Below are 15,697 nucleotides of genomic sequence, written 5' to 3'. Positions count from 1 at the left end.
GCTTGCCCCTTCAGTGTGCGTTGGCACTGGAGTTTAAAGTATGGCAGCCGCTTGCACCTTCAGTGTGCGTTGGCACTGGAGTTTAAAGTATGGCAGCCGCTTGCACCTTCAGTGTGCGTTGGCACTGGAGTTTAAAGTATGGCAGCCGCTTGCCCCTTCAGTGTGCGTTGGCACTGGAGTTTAAAGTATGGCAGCCGCTTGCCCCTTCAGTGTGCTTTGGCACTGGAGTTTAAAGTATGGCAGCCGCTTGCCCCTTCAGTGTGCGTTGGCACTGGAGTTGAAAGTATGGCAGCCACTTGCACCTTCAGTGTGCGTTGGCACTGGAGTTTAAAGTATGGCAGCCACTTGCCCCTTCAGTGTGCGTTGGCACTGGAGTTTAAAGTATGGCAGCCACTTGCCCCTTCAGTGTGCGTTGGCACTGGAGTTTAAAGTATGGCAGCCACTTGCCCCTTCAGTGTGCGTTGGCACTGGAGTTTAAAGTATGGCAGCCACTTGGTATGGCAGCCACTTGCCCCTTCAGTGTGCGTTGGCACTGGAGTTTAAAGTATGGCAGCCGCTTGCCCCTTCAGTGTGCGTTGGCACTGGAGTTTAAAGTATGGCAGCCGCTTGCCCCTTCAGTGTGCGTTGGCACTGGAGTTTAAAGTATGGCAGCCGCTTGCCCCTTCAGTGTGCGTTGGCACTGGAGTTTAAAGTATGGCAGCCGCTTGCCCCTTCAGTGTGCGTTGGCACTGGAGTTTAAAGTACGGCAGCCGCTTGCCCCTTCAGTGTGCGTTGGCACTGGAGTTTAAAGTACGGCAGCCGCTTGCCCCTTCAGTGTGCGTTGGCACTGGAGTTTAAAGTACGGCAGCCGCTTGCCCCTTCAGTGTGCGTTGGCACTGGAGTTTAAAGTACGGCAGCCGCTTGCCCCTTCAGTGTGCGTTGGCACTGGAGTTTAAAGTACGGCAGCCGCTTGCCCCTTCAGTGTGCGTTGGCACTGGAGTTTAAAGTACGGCAGCCGCTTGCCCCTTCAGTGTGCGTTGGCACTGGAGTTTAAAGTACGGCAGCCGCTTGCCCCTTCAGTGTGCGTTGGCACTGGAGTTTAAAGTACGGCAGCCGCTTGCCCCTTCAGTGTGCGTTGGCACTGGAGTTTAAAGTACGGCAGCCGCTTGCCCCTTCAGTGTGCGTTGGCACTGGAGTTTAAAGTACGGCAGCCGCTTGCCCCTTCAGTGTGCGTTGGCACTGGAGTTTAAAGTATGGCAGCCGCTTGCCCCTTCAGTGTGCGTTGGCACTGGAGTTTAAAGTATGGCAGCCGCTTGCCCCTTCAGTGTGCGTTGGCACTGGAGTTTAAAGTATGGCAGCCGCTTGCCCCTTCAGTGTGCGTTGGCACTGGAGTTTAAAGTATGGCAGCCGCTTGCCCCTTCAGTGTGCGTTGGCACTGGAGTTTAAAGTATGGCAGCCGCTTGCCCCTTCAGTGTGCGTTGGCACTGGAGTTTAAAGCATGGCAGCCGCTTGCCCCTTCAGTGTGCGTTGGCACTGGAGTTTAAAGCATGGCAGCCGCTTGCCCCTTCAGTGTGCGTTGGCACTGGAGTTTAAAGCATGGCAGCCGCTTGCCCCTTCAGTGTGCTTCGGCACTGGAGTTTAAAGCATGGCAGCCGCTTGCCCCTTCAGTGTGCTTCGGCACTGGAGTTTAAAGTATGGCAGCCGCTTGCCCCTTCAGTGTGCGTTGGCACTGGAGTTTAAAGCATGGCAGCCGCTTGCACCTTCAGTGTGCGTTGGCACTGGAGTTTAAAGCATGGCAGCCGCTTGCACCTTCAGTGTGCGTTGGCACTGGAGTTTAAAGTATGGCAGCCGCTTGCCCCTTCAGTGTGCGTTGGCACTGGAGTTTAAAGCATGGCAGCCGCTTGCCCCTTCAGTGTGCGTTGGCACTGGAGTTTAAAGCATGGCAGCCGCTTGCCCCTTCAGTGTGCTTCGGCACTGGAGTTTAAAGTATGGCAGCCGCTTGCACCTTCAGTGTGCGTTGGCACTGGAGTTTAAAGTATGGCAGCCGCTTGCCCCTTCAGTGTGCGTTGGCACTGGAGTTTAAAGTATGGCAGCCGCTTGCCCCTTCAGTGTGCGTTGGCACTGGAGTTTAAAGTATGGCAGCCGCTTGCCCCTTCAGTGTGCGTTGGCACTGGAGTTTAAAGTATGGCAGCCGCTTGCCCCTTCAGTGTGCGTTGGCACTGGAGTTTAAAGTATGGCAGCCGCTTGCCCCTTCAGTGTGCGTTGGCACTGGAGTTTAAAGTATGGCAGCCGCTTGCCCCTTCAGTGTGCTTCGGCACTGGAGTTTAAAGTATGGCAGCCGCTTGCCCCTTCAGTGTGCGTTGGCACTGGAGTTTAAAGTATGGCAGCCGCTTGCCCCTTCAGTGTGCGTTGGCACTGGAGTTTAAAGTATGGCAGCCGCTTGCCCCTTCAGTGTGCGTTGGCACTGGAGTTTAAAGTATGGCAGCCGCTTGCCCCTTCAGTGTGCTTTGGCACTGGAGTTTAAAGTATGGCAGCCGCTTGCCCCTTCAGTGTGCGTTGGCACTGGAGTTTAAAGTATGGCAGCCGCTTGCCCCTTCAGTGTGCGTTGGCACTGGAGTTTAAAGCATGGCAGCCGCTTGCCCCTTCAGTGTGCGTTGGCACTGGAGTTTAAAGCATGGCAGCCGCTTGCCCCTTCAGTGTGCGTTGGCACTGGAGTTTAAAGCATGGCAGCCGCTTGCCCCTTCAGTGTGCGTTGGCACTGGAGTTTAAAGCATGGCAGCCGCTTGCACCTTCAGTGTGCGTTGGCACTGGAGTTTAAAGCATGGCAGCCGCTTGCCCCTTCAGTGTGCGTTGGCACTGGAGTTTAAAGCATGGCAGCCGCTTGCACCTTCAGTGTGCGTTGGCACTGGAGTTTAAAGCATGGCAGCCGCTTGCACCTTCAGTGTGCGTTGGCACTGGAGTTTAAAGCATGGCAGCCGCTTGCCTCTTCAGTGTGCTTTGGCACTGGAGTTTAAAGTATGGCAGCCGCTTGCCCCTTCAGTGTGCTTTGGCACTGGAGTTTAAAGTATGGCAGCCACTTGCCCCTTCAGTGTGCGTTGGCACTGGAGTTTAAAGTATGCAGCCGCTTGCCCCTTCAGTGTGCGTTGGCACTGGAGTTTAAAGTATGGCAGCCGCTTGCCCCTTCAGTGTGCGTTGGCACTGGAGTTTAAAGTATGGCAGCCGCTTGCCCCTTCAGTGTGCGTTGGCACTGGAGTTTAAAGTATGGCAGCCGCTTGCCCCTTCAGTGTGCTTTGGCACTGGAGTTTAAAGTATGGCAGCCGCTTGCCCCTTCAGTGTGCGTTGGCACTGGAGTTTAAAGTATGGCAGCCGCTTGCACCTTCAGTGTGCGTTGGCACTGGAGTTTAAAGTATGGCAGCCGCTTGCACCTTCAGTGTGCGTTGGCACTGGAGTTTAAAGTATGGCAGCCGCTTGCCCCTTCAGTGTGCGTTGGCACTGGAGTTTAAAGTATGGCAGCCGCTTGCCCCTTCAGTGTGCGTTGGCACTGGAGTTTAAAGTATGGCAGCCGCTTGCACCTTCAGTGTGCGTTGGCACTGGAGTTTAAAGTATGGCAGCCGCTTGCCTCTTCAGTGTGCTTTGGCACTGGAGTTTAAAGTATGGCAGCCGCTTGCCCCTTCAGTGTGCGTTGGCACTGGAGTTTAAAGTATGGCAGCCACTTGCCCCTTCAGTGTGCGTTGGCACTGGAGTTTAAAGTATGGCAGCCACTTGCACCTTCAGTGTGCGTTGGCACTGGAGTTTAAAGTATGGCAGCCACTTGCCCCTTCAGTGTGCGTTGGCACTGGAGTTTAAAGTATGGCAGCCACTTGCCCCTTCAGTGTGCGTTGGCACTGGAGTTTAAAGTATGGCAGCCACTTGCCCCTTCAGTGTGCGTTGGCACTGGAGTTTAAAGTATGGCAGCCACTTGCCCCTTCAGTGTGCGTTGGCACTGGAGTTTAAAGTATGGCAGCCACTTGGTATGGCAGCCACTTGCCCCTTCAGTGTGCGTTGGCACTGGAGTTTAAAGTATGGCAGCCGCTTGCCCCTTCAGTGTGCGTTGGCACTGGAGTTTAAAGTATGGCAGCCGCTTGCCCCTTCAGTGTGCGTTGGCACTGGAGTTTAAAGTACGGCAGCCGCTTGCCCCTTCAGTGTGCGTTGGCACTGGAGTTTAAAGTATGGCAGCCGCTTGCCCCTTCAGTGTGCGTTGGCACTGGAGTTTAAAGTACGGCAGCCGCTTGCCCCTTCAGTGTGCGTTGGCACTGGAGTTTAAAGTACGGCAGCCGCTTGCCCCTTCAGTGTGCGTTGGCACTGGAGTTTAAAGTACGGCAGCCGCTTGCCCCTTCAGTGTGCGTTGGCACTGGAGTTTAAAGTACGGCAGCCGCTTGCCCCTTCAGTGTGCGTTGGCACTGGAGTTTAAAGTACGGCAGCCGCTTGCCCCTTCAGTGTGCGTTGGCACTGGAGTTTAAAGTACGGCAGCCGCTTGCCCCTTCAGTGTGCGTTGGCACTGGAGTTTAAAGTACGGCAGCCGCTTGCCCCTTCAGTGTGCGTTGGCACTGGAGTTTAAAGTACGGCAGCCGCTTGCCCCTTCAGTGTGCGTTGGCACTGGAGTTTAAAGTACGGCAGCCGCTTGCCCCTTCAGTGTGCGTTGGCACTGGAGTTTAAAGTACGGCAGCCGCTTGCCCCTTCAGTGTGCGTTGGCACTGGAGTTTAAAGTACGGCAGCCGCTTGCCCCTTCAGTGTGCGTTGGCACTGGAGTTTAAAGTATGGCATCCGCTTGCCCCTTCAGTGTGCTTCGGCACTGGAGTTTAAAGTATGGCAGCCGCTTGCCCCTTCAGTGTGCGTTGGCACTGGAGTTTAAAGTATGGCAGCCGCTTGCCCCTTCAGTGTGCGTTGGCACTGGAGTTTAAAGTATGGCAGCCGCTTGCCCCTTCAGTGTGCGTTGGCACTGGAGTTTAAAGTATGGCAGCCGCTTGCCCCTTCAGTGTGCTTTGGCACTGGAGTTTAAAGTATGGCAGCCGCTTGCCCCTTCAGTGTGCGTTGGCACTGGAGTTTAAAGTATGGCAGCCGCTTGCCCCTTCAGTGTGCATTGGCACTGGAGTTTAAAGTATGGCAGCCGCTTGCCCCTTCAGTGTGCGTTGGCACTGGAGTTTAAAGCATGGCAGCCGCTTGCCCCTTCAGTGTGCGTTGGCACTGGAGTTTAAAGCATGGCAGCCGCTTGCCCCTTCAGTGTGCGTTGGCACTGGAGTTTAAAGTATGGCAGCCGCTTGCCCCTTCAGTGTGCGTTGGCACTGGAGTTTAAAGTATGGCAGCCGCTTGCCCCTTCAGTGTGCGTTGGCACTGGAGTTTAAAGTACGGCAGCCGCTTGCCCCTTCAGTGTGCGTTGGCACTGGAGTTTAAAGTATGGCAGCCGCTTGCCCCTTCAGTGTGCTTCGGCACTGGAGTTTAAAGTATGGCAGCCGCTTGCCCCTTCAGTGTGCTTCGGCACTGGAGTTTAAAGTATGGCAGCCACTTGCCCCTTCAGTGTGCGTTGGCACTGGAGTTTAAAGTATGGCAGCCACTTGCCCCTTCAGTGTGCTTTGGCACTGGAGTTTAAAGTATGGCAGCCGCTTGCACCTTCAGTGTGCGTTGGCACTGGAGTTTAAAGTATGGCAGCCACTTGCCCCTTCAGTGTGCTTTGGCACTGGAGTTTAAAGTATGGCAGCCACTTGTATGGGGAGCTGTGGCTGCGAGCACTAATGCTGAGCAAAGGAACTCTGGGCCATATGTACGAACCTCAGCTTTTCAACTCCGAAATTGCAAGTTTAGCGACTCGCAATTTGCGAGTCACAAAATCTGATGTACAACAGTGCCTCAGACACTGGCTCATTAATATTCATGAGGCAGGTCGCAATTTACGACCTATGGAGAATGGTTGGCACTCATTGGGATGGTGGCCTGATGGGGTCAGTAGACTACCATGTCTGTGACTGCTTTATAAATAAAGCACTTTAAAAAACAATGCAGGCTGTTGTCCTTAAAGGAAATCCGGATGCCTTTCAAAAATGAAAAAGCTTTCTTTTCATTTTTAGGTCTCGCCTAGGCTGCGCTTGCGCTGTCTCGTCGAGACTTTCTGTACTCGGTATGGACTTGAAGCTCCACCCACTTTCCTCCCATCTTTTCAATTAGCCAGCACGGCACACCTCAGCTGCAATAATGGTATCCACACCTTTCTTTTCTTATTTGCTACTTGTCGAACTCGGTAGCACCCTTTTTCTCAAATTTCATTACTTTCCTCACAATTGCAGGACAACCACTTTAGCTGTAAACATCTTAAGCTAAAGTGCGGGTGCCACGATTGCTTCAAAAGTAAATAAATAGAAAAAAATGCATCCCTGGCCTTTATTTTCTATTTCTTTACTTTTGACTGAAGGAATTGCGGCACCCGCGATTTAGCTTAAGATGTTTAAAGCTAAACTGCGGGTGCCACCATTATAACAAAAGTAAATACATTGGAAAAAAAAACAGCTGTCATTTGCTTTCTCTTTGTTTACTTTTGCAGCAATGGCGGCACCCGCGCTTTAACTTTAAACATTTTAGGCTAAAGCACGGTTGCCGTGTTTGCTGCAAAGGTCAATACATTGAAAAACAAGCATTGGCATAGCCAATAGGTCTCGTCTTTGGGACCTTATAAGTGTTTAGATATCCAGCACAATGTCCTTGGTGCAACAACATCAACTGTTGCATAACTAAACAATTATAAGGTCCAAAGACGACACCTATTGGCTATGCCAATGCATGTTTTTACATGCACTGGCTTGTTCCTCTAAAAGAAGTTCCTTTTAACAGAAAACTATTGTTTCATATTGCGCAAAAAACAGATTTCAATCATGACAACCTTACCCATGAGTTGGTGTTAAAAACACAGTCATGACCTCCAGTCGCTGCTGGTGACGTTGCTGCTTTCAGCCACATGAAAAAGCAGTGACAAACATATCTTGCAAAACTTTAGAATACTCAAAACTGAAGTGTTTAAACTAAATTGAGAAATAGACCATTGTAAGAAATGGGGTTACCCAAATCTCCAAGGGGGTAGCACGGACCCAAGCGGGCAGGCCAAACTTCGAGGACATGTGAAGCACTCACGCAGTTCCCACAGACGACACACCAGGCACACCACAAAAAAGGCAGGACACCAGTTTGGGTTGGAAAATGAAAAAGTTTAGTATCTCCAACCTGCAAAGCAAAAACGCATAACAGTGGTATCATAACACGGCGCCAACTGGCACCAGAGCCAAGTGTATAAAGGGGGGATTATTTACATGGGAATTAGGGCTGAGTCTGTAAGTCCATATCTGAAAATAAAGAAGAATCAATTAACATTGAACCTGGGGCCAATATGGCTGGGCCAACTCAGGCTCTCATCCTTAGTGGTAGTTTAACTCCAACCCAACCCCTGTAAAGGAAATTTCGGGCATCACAGTAAATCCCAACATACAGGAACACCTGCAATAAATCAGCATAGGGGTATCAAACATTAGGCGGAAGCCTTAATATGCATTGGCATCAGTAACCTCATATAACTCCAACACGACCCCTGTAAGGGAAAATATCAGGGCATCATAGCACAAAATAGACAGGAGCACCTGTAACAATTCAGCAAGGCTTGCTCCTTAACAGGGGATGTGACTAGGAGCCTGGAACAGCATGTCAGGCCAACCTATAGACCAACATTAGGCAGAACATACATCGCCCAGCATTAACATCAGGTAGGGGCCCTCCTCATAGATCAGGAACACCTGTAAGGAAACAGGTAGGCTCCCTCTACCATCAACCTAGGGGTATCAAACATCAGGGTGTACACAACAGCCAACCCTCATTAGGCCCCAGACGTCTCCAATCCCGGGCAGGGGACGCAGTACGCTAGGCACCCTGCTTTAGCATAAGGCTCAGCCCTAACTAGGGATGACAGACAGGTAGCAGTCACATAACCACTAGGCCCGTATCGCATTGAACCTAACAGGGGCCTGACTCTAGGCCTAAGAACCTCAACCTGGGGCAAACCCTCCTCGGGGCATACATATATAGGTGGGATGTCAGGCCTAAACACTTCAGGGAAAATTAGGCAACAGGCAAAAAGATGCATTTCAATGAGCCTCTCACTGCTATGCATGTCAAACCTTTCCCTGGGGGCCACAACAACATTCTACCTCCCCCCGTGACTCTTAGGATGAGCAGGGGCTTCTGTAAGCAGTTCAGTAGGCCTCCCTGGTATCCTGGGTCTTTGAGGCAGCAGTCATCAGCAGCCTTTACTTGGTTCCTGGGCACTTAGGCCCCACTTAGTCAACAGAGGCAGGGGGGGGCGGACACCGACCCTGTGTCCCCTTGCCCTCTCCACCCCCCACACCGTATACCGTTGCCCACACTCACCGGGCTGTCCAGGGCCTCCTTGGCGGTAGGGGCAGGCACCGGCAATGTGCCTCGAGGCCCCCGCCGTGCAGCACTTGCAAACGGAGCTCTCCTCCCCTCCGGGGGAGTCACCCGGGCCCCTCCTCCTCACGGGAGCCTGGGCGGCTCAATCGGGGCTCCCTCGACCTCACGGGAGCCCCACAGTCACTCTACTCTGGCCGCCTCAGGTCGGGAGGCGGGGCTGGCACCGACAGTGTGCCCCAGCACCGCCTACCTCACCGGCCCCTCTCTCAGGGCACAGACCGGCGGGGTGGCCTCCCGCTCCGGTCGATTCTCCCGGGGCTCCCTCCTCGGCACGGGGGCCCCGCAACGGCACTTCACCCGGGTCCCCCTCCTACCTCACGGGGACCCGGGGCTTCGGTCGGCTCTTCTTTTCTGGCTCTGCCGGCCGGCAGCCAATTGCGACGTGTCCTTCAGGGGCACGGCCGCGTCGACCAATCCCTGCGCGGCGTGGCTGGGGGCGTGGCGGAAGAAGTCATCGGCGCCCCAGCCACGTGATGCGGGTCGGGCCGACTTCAGGGCCTAGCGCGGCCCTCTCTCCACATCGGCGGCCCTCTCCTGGCACCGGGGGCGCCGCAACGATGTACACTTCAGCGGGGGTCACTCCCCTCCAGCGCCGGGCCGCGGCTGTGATTTTCACCTATTCACAACGAGCGCAAGGCTGTGCCAACACTCCTCGGGCTGCGGCGGTGATATCGGCGGCAATAAGGGGTAGGCTCCCTTTATATTAATTAATTATATGGCGGACAGCGCGCCAAAACGAGGGTAGGCTCCTCCAGCACTATTTCTCCTCACAGTCTTCTCAGCAACCGGCGCAATTCACAGCGCACTGCTCCTCCCTCTGCCCACTACCTCAGGTCCTTCCTCAGACCACGCAGAGGGGGCAGGAATTTAGCACTTCTCCAGCGCTTCGCAATTATAGCGCTTGACAGGCAGGCTTTTCAGCACTAGGGGGCCACAACAGTCCCAGGGACCCAGCGCTTTCACAGGGCCTCACAGCACCTCAGCCAGCAACAATTCTTTTGGTTGCACAATCTTCCACATGGTGCTTCAAAGGAGGCAGACAGTCCCACAGCAGTTCCTCAGGGGCACACTCCTCACCTCCTGGGCGCTTCTCCACACAGCGGTGACGTGGTACCCGGTCCAAACAGCTTCAGTGACCTGGGTAGGGGCCCTCCTCTGTCAGGGGCCCTGGGGACAGCAGAGGGGGGGGTTTAGGGGTGCAGAACCCAGCTCACAGGACCATGTGACGGTAGCTCCTCGTAGCAGGTCCCCTCTCTTTCTTGTCCCAGCGCTGACTGACTCTCTGGTGGCACATCCCCCTTATTTATACCCTCCTCCCAGGCAGTGCCAGAACCTTCTAGAATGTTGGCATAACTAGCCTAAACTGGCTCAAGGGGAGGGCGTGAGCACCCTGGGTGCCAGGCTTTCCCTCCAAAAGCTAGGGGTAGCTGGGTAATAATAACTAGACCGCTGACCTATGGCAGTCCAGTGGCAAAACCCATGGCCATGGCATCCATTTTACACACAGTACATTTCAGTCAGGTGCATTTCTAAAATGGGGAAATTTACAAGTGCTCACACCATTACTTGACATTACATTTTAACAAGGTGTCTCACACCACTCACGGCCTATACAGGTTTAATCCCATGGGGGAGACATTTCAGACAAGGGGGTCAAAAGCGAAAAATTTGGGGGGAAAAGGCCAAGTCCAACAACCATCATTTTTAAATTTAAAAAAAATCACAATTTTTAAATAAAAAAGGCATCTCACCGTTAAATTGGCAAATGACCAAACTGGAGAAGTTTCTACCAAATGGGGTCGGTAGGAGCAAGTGGGTAATCTCATTTTACGGTCAATCAGGAAAACCATATTTTGTTCAGTACAACTTCCTCTGACCCAACAAAGGACAGAAAACACTGCTGTGACATTAGTAAAGGACTTATTAAATGCACGACCAGTTGGTTTTCCAAAAGGAGGCCATGTGTGCCTAATTGCTACAATATTATGATGCAAACAATAAAAAACATTAGGGAGCTCAGCTCCAGGTTTTTAAAACTCCATCATAGTGCCTCGAAGTGAGCAATCCACCTCTTTCTTTCCATTGGAAAATCAGTACGGTGGTCCTGAAGACCCATTAAGGAGCAGCCCCGAGCCTGCCCTCATTTCAGGGCTGCCTGTAGGGCTGGGCGAACGACCACCGCCATCCTGGCACCACCTGCAAGCGCACAGCTGTCCCCAAGCAGAGAGCCGCTGCAGGAGGAAGGGTGAGCGCGCTGCAGGGTGAACGCCCTGCTCTCTTCACACGCTGCACAACAGGACATGAGGGGTCACAGCCACGCAGGACACGAGAGGTCACCAGCCCAGCAGGACCAGGGCAGGACACGAGGGGTCACCAGCCAAGCAGGACCAGCGGTAGGACACGAGGGGTCACCAGTCACAGAGAACCAGCGGCAGGACACGAGGGGTCACCAGCCACAGAGAACCAGTGGCAGGACACAAGGGGTCACCAGCCACAGAGAACCAGAGGCAGGACATGAGGGGTCACAGCCACGCAGGACACGAAGGGTCACCAGCCACAGCGAACCAGCAGCAGGACACGAGGGGTCACCAGCTAAGCAAGACCGGCGGCAGAACACGAGGGGTCACCAGCCACAGAGAACCGGCGGCAGAACACGAGGGGTCACCAGTCACAGAGAGCCAGCGGCAGGACACAAGGGGTCACCAGTTACAGAGAACCAGCGGCAGGACATGAGGGGTCACCAGCCAAGCAGGACCAGCGGCAGGACACGAGGGGTCACCAGTCACAGAGAACCCGCGGCAGGACACGAGGGGTCACCAGCTAAGCAGGACCAGCGGCAGGACACGAGGGGTCACCAGCCACACAGAACCAGCGGCAGGACACGAGGGGTCACCAGTCACAGAGAACCAGCGGCAGGACACGAGGGGTCACCAGCCAAGCAGGATCAGCGGCAGGACACGAGGGGTCACCAGTCACAGATAACCAGCTTCAGGATACGAGGGGTCACCAGCTAAGCAGGACCAGTGGCAGAACACGAGGGGTCACCAGCCACAGAGAACCAACAGCAGGACACTAGGGGTCACCAGCCAAGCAGGACCAGCGGCAGGACACGAGAGGTCACGAGCCAAGCAGGGCCAGCGGCAGGACACAAGGGGTCACAAGCCAAGCAGGACCAGCGGCAGGACATGAGGGGTCACCAGCCAAGCAGGACCAGCGGCAGGACACGAGGGGTCACCAGCCACAGGGAACCAGCAGCAGGACACGAGGGGTCACCAACCACAGAGAACCAGCGGCAGGACACGAGGGGTCACCAGTCACAGAAAACGAGAGTCAGGACACGAGGGGTCACCAGCCAAGCAGGACCAGCAGCAGGACACGAAGGGTCATCAGCCACAGAGAACAAGCAGCAGGACACGAGGGGTCCCCAGCCACAGAGAACCAGCGGCAGGACACGAGCGGTCCCCAGCCACAGAGAACCAGCGGCAGGACACGAGGGGTCACCAGCCACAGAGAACCAGCGGCAGAACACGAGGGGTCACCAGCCAAGCAGGACCAGCGGCAGGACACGAGGAGTCACCAGTCACAGAGAACCAGCGGCAGGACACGAGGGGTCACCAGCCAAGCAGGACCAGCGGCAGAACACGAGGGGTCACCAGCCACAGAGAGCCAGCGGCAGGACACGAGGGGTCACCAGCCACAGAGAACCAGTGGCAGGACACGAGGGGTCACCAGCCACAGAGAACCAGCGGCAGGACACGAGGGGTCACCAGCCACAGAGAACCAGTGGCAGGACACGAGGGGTCACCAGCCACAGAGAGCCAGCGGCAGGACACGAGGGGTCACCAGCCACAGAGAACCAGTGGCAGGACACGAGGGGTCACCAGCCACAGAGAACCAGCAGCAGGACACGAGGGGTCACCAGCCACAGAGAACCAGCGGCAGGACACGAGGGGTCACCAGTCACAGAGAACCAGCGGCAGGACACGAGGGGTCACCAGTTACAGAGAACCAGCGGCAGGACACGAGGGATCACCAGCCACAGAGAACCAGCGGCAGGACACGAGGGGTCACCAGTCACAGAGAACCAGCGGCAGGACACGAGGGGTCACCAGCCAAGCAGGACCAGCGGCAGGACACGAGGGGTCACGAGCCAAGCAGGGCCAGCGGCAGGACACAAGGGGTCACAAGCCAAGCAGGACCAGCGGCAGGACACGAGGGGTCACCAGTCACAGAGAACCAGAGGCAGGACATGAGGGGTCACCAGCCACAGAGAACCAGCAGCAGTGCTGACTTCAGCAAAGAAAATAAAGTCACCGATCTGGAGACTATGGTGTGTTGTTCTAACCCAGAGAAGCAGTGTTCATCATAACCGTTTACGAAGAAAGATATTGTGGTCCTCTTCCACTTAACACTTCTCCCAACCACCAAGACAGCCACCAAGCCCTAGTATCTTAGTAAACAAAAGTGCAGCAGGAAGGTGACAAAGTGCCCAGCTCACTCTGTAATAAAGCCTTTGAGCCTGCTGAGCTGCAGAAAGCTATCTGAAACTACCCACGTGTGAAAGCGCGCGAGCCTACGACCATATGGCGCCACGCGCTCCCGCAAGGAAATCGCCAAAATGCGCACGCGTTGCATTGAAAGCAATGCAATGGGTGCACGTTTTTGCCTGGAAGAGATCAGGAGTTACCATTGCCACAAGTTTGAAAGCTCTCCAGCAAGTTATTACAGCCCTTAAGTCACGTTAAGGGTATTAGTCATAGAACCTGGACCAATTCTGATGCCGGTACCACCCTTGTGAGTGCTAGTAGCACCTCACGAGTATAGCATCTCCTCTGGGGGTGATGGGGCTTCAAACCGCCAGGGGGTATGGTGCTAGGCACAGTCATGGTGCGGACGGGTGCTGACGGCCATGCCTTTGGCGCGCCAGTGTGGTGGATGTGCTGGCAGCGGCTCTAAACCACCCGCCATGCAAAGGGGGCATGTCCGAGGTCCGATGCTTCCCAGCGTGTAATGGCCTGAAAAAGGTGGAAGAAATAAAACGCTACCCGGGGTCCAGTAACTCCTCAAATTTCCCTGTGGGAGGAAAGATACTGGTAAATAAAAACAAATTAAAATAAATATGAGAAGGCAAGCTGGTGAAAACAACATAGAAATGTACAAACATTCTACAATATGGCACCCACTTTAGCAGGAGCCCAATTCTGGGCATATAAAAGTTCCCAATATTAGATTTAAATGTATTTCTTCCCTGGGAGATTCACAGACAGTTGTTCCTACAGATGATTAATAGATCCCAAATGGCTTTGAAAACTCTGCTCCCAACTTTTCAGCTGCAATTACTTGAACCTGGAGAGCTTTCCCCATCTCACCCCATGAAAGTAACCTGCAGAAGCAGAAAATGTTACCCCAGTATTGTATGCCCACCTTCTTAATTGGTAGAGCCAGTTCAGCCTTCAAACACTCTGAGTACCCATACATGAGCTGAGTTGCTTTAGTATTCCGCTTTGATTGCACATCTATTACTACCCACAGCCTGGCCATAGCTTGGAACACTATTGTGGGAAGATTCCGGTCTTGTGTGCACAAGTGAATCCCTTAATGCTTGACCACTTTTAAAGGAAATAAACTGGGTTACTGAAAATTAAGGGACTTGACGGCAGGATCCTCCAATGCTTATTATTATTTTTTTTCATTTGCTTGGAATGTGTGTCGAATGTGGTGATAAGAATGAGGTGATCATTTTTCGGTTTCTCAAAAGTTTGTAGAATGGATTGTCTGGCATTACATATCTTTTTCAGGTCATCATATATTGTTCACTGGATAGGTTTTTGCCTCTAGTTTTCTGGTCAATAATCTTGCATGCTGTTCATAGTCCTCCTTCTTGGTGCAGTTCCTCCTTAATCTTAGGAATGTGCCTCCTGATACATTATCCCTCTGTGATTTGGGGTGGAAACTGTCATACCTTAGAAGGTTTTACAGTATGTCAGTTTATAATACACCTCGGATTTTAGGCTGGGGTTGTGTGCTTGTATGCTCAAATCGTGGAAAGATATTGACTTCTGGTTCCGTGTTATAGTGAATCTTAAGAATTTATCTCTTGTGTTAATCCATCTGGCGAAAGCTGAGGCTTCGGCTTCATTCCGGTTCTAGGTGACAAAAATTTAATTTACAGGTTTTATGTTAATATTGAATGGGTTGTCACTATTAAGGATATGCATGGTTTCAAAATGGTGTACATAAACACGTGCTATGCATAGGGTGAAGGTTCTGCCCATTGATGTCTCGTGTGTCTATAGATAGAAATGTTTCTCAAATTGAAAGGAGTTTTGGGTAAGGACCATAGGTGCACAATCGAGTACAAAGTCTATGGGTGTGATGGAGTCCAATGGTACCTTGTTACCTAAAATCCCTAAAACTGAGGAATGCTTGTGTACAAGGTGTCTACATCTAGAGTCATGAATAAATTGGACTTCGGAACAAAATCAATCTCTTGAATAATGTTTAATATGTCTTTAGTGTCCTTTGCATACGTTTCTTGAACTCACTGTGGGGATCACACTCTCAGAGTCCACCTCTGGGTCAGAATGGATACTGGAAAAGTAAGAGAACGTCCCTCAAGCTCTATTCTTAGATCTGTATCTCTACAGGGGCAGATGACTGTTAGGCCATCTATAAGTTTACAACAATTCAGATATTTTATACAGACAGATGAGATTTTATCAAGGGTCACAACAATAAATCGTAATAAAAGCAAAAATTACTCTAAGAGTAAAAACATAAACATATTTTATTATATCATCTCATAGAGAACACAAAATACATTAGATTCATAGTTTCTTTTAAAATTTCACATATAAAAACATATTAAAAATCACACAATCATCTAATCAGTACAGTTCTCAGTATTTCCATTCCAAATTTAAAAAAAAGAAAACATTCGTCGACGCAGCGTTTCGGTGAATTTTCTACTATATACACCTTCTTCAGGACTGTTTTCTACAAGAAATGATATTTACAATTAATATTAACAACCATTGTTGGTGACCACTTGTCTGTTTACATCTGTGAGTATAACATTATTGATTCATCTGAAATCCTTATGCCTATGACATTGGCATTTAAAGACAACTTGTTCATATATTGATGTGCCCTATATGTTAGGTACAAGATAAATATATCGTATCTATTCTTCATGGTAAATCTCCATTATTAGTCC

The 15,697-nt window shown here is 52.2% G+C and overlaps 1 protein-coding gene across 1 annotated transcript in view; it reads left to right on the top strand.

Moving 5' to 3' along the window:
• Positions 1 to 15,697, top strand: part of LOC144764100 (uncharacterized) — a 203,359-nt gene that overhangs the window by 163,359 nt on the left and 24,303 nt on the right.

Source organism: Lissotriton helveticus, chromosome 6, assembly GCF_964261635.1.
Source record: "Lissotriton helveticus chromosome 6, aLisHel1.1, whole genome shotgun sequence".
In the NCBI taxonomy this organism is placed as follows: Eukaryota; Metazoa; Chordata; class Amphibia; order Caudata; family Salamandridae; genus Lissotriton; species Lissotriton helveticus.
This window is presented reverse-complemented; position numbering and strand designations above follow the sequence as displayed.